We start from the raw sequence: 1677 nt of genomic DNA, 5'->3' as shown, positions 1-1677 counted from the left end.
TAGAGCTTAAGCATTTGGAAAATGTCTGCCACTGCTGTTGGGGTGGATGACATCAGCAGCTGTTGACAGAGAGGCCACTGTTGTGGAGGACACTGGTCACAGGGCCATGAAATGAGTGACCATTGCACAGATATAGGCCTGTTGGGTGTGTGCATACTGCTGTATGTGGCATATCTACACAAACACACACACACAAGGTGGCTGATATGAGATAAGAACTACTACCTACCTACCATTACACACTACAGCTCCCCATACTAATTGCAGGCACCACTGGTTACAACTGGTCTACAAGTGGGTGCAGCAATACATCACTCTATGCCTTTCTGTGTGTGTGTGTCTCTCACGTATATATATACATATATATATATATATATATATATATATATATATATATATATATATATATATATATATATATATATATGTATATATATACATATATATATATATATATATATATATATATATATATATATACATACATATATATGTGTATATATATATATATATATATATATATATATATATATATATATATATGTAAAACTCTACAGATCCACATATATCTTTTATGTGCCACATACTGATAGATAAGGGCAATCATATCTGATGGAGATAGGGAGAGACAATTAGGTATACATAGCTGTCTGTGTGCACAGAGATACATGGACCTCTCAGTTTTATAGTCAGATCTGGCTTCAGACATGGACTGAAATTAGTTAAGTGCAGCAGCATGCCCAGTGTGACCATCGGTACTTACAAGGGGATTCCAGGTCAGCCCTACTTGTACTCCAGTCTGGGATTTTGTGTTCTACAGCTGATTGGCTGCTGCACCTGATTAAAGAGTCAAGCACCTCCCTGATATGATGACCAAGGGATTTCCTGGCTGCGTGTTGTCCATAATACCTGACTCATATCTAGGGTGTGTACTGAGCGTATTAGACTGAACAGGGTTTTGCATCATATGTCTCGTACATTTTACATAGCAATGTGATTTCCTGATAACATCAGTGGCAGATCATTATAGATTGATGTGAGGAACCTCTGACAGACATTTAGGTTACTGACTCCATACATTGCCGGGAACCCATGCTACTGCACAAACTGTTCTATTCTGCACTTTCTACATTTTTCTGGCCAGTAGTTCCTCCTTCTCCTTATATGTGGACCTTTGTCCTGCCCTGCTCCAGTTCCTGGCTTTCTCCACAGTTGCAGGTCTATGTAGTTGTAGGCATGCTGTGACTTGTGAATGTGATGTAACACCATACACAGGGTTACAGACTTCACACCTCTGGCTGTACCTGTTTTGCAGGATGTTCAGTCTTGTGCCCCGTATGCCTGCGCTGGTCCTCAGATGGTTTGTGTTGTATTGTTATTGTAAGGCTACATGGTGCCCATACCTCTCAACCTCTTACAGCCAGAAATCTGGACAAAGCCATATATAAAAGTGGGACACAGACACAGGCACAGACATAGCAACAAGTTTTTAATATTGCTCTTACAAACTTAGACAGTTGGTAGAATAACAGGTTTTATATTAGCATGAATGTTCTGATGGGTATGAAGTATGCATCTCAACTGTCTGTCATTATTTTCTCACATCAACCTTTATTGATTTGACACTAGTTTACCAGGAAATGCAATGTTATGAAAATGGACCATAAATATGAGGCA

Source organism: Protopterus annectens, chromosome 9.part0 (genome assembly GCF_019279795.1).
Source record: "Protopterus annectens isolate FY-2018-M chromosome 9.part0, PAN1.0, whole genome shotgun sequence".
Classification (NCBI taxonomy): Eukaryota; Metazoa; Chordata; order Ceratodontiformes; family Protopteridae; genus Protopterus; species Protopterus annectens.
The sequence above is the reverse complement of the archived record's forward strand: the minus strand, read 5'-3'. Positions refer to the sequence as shown.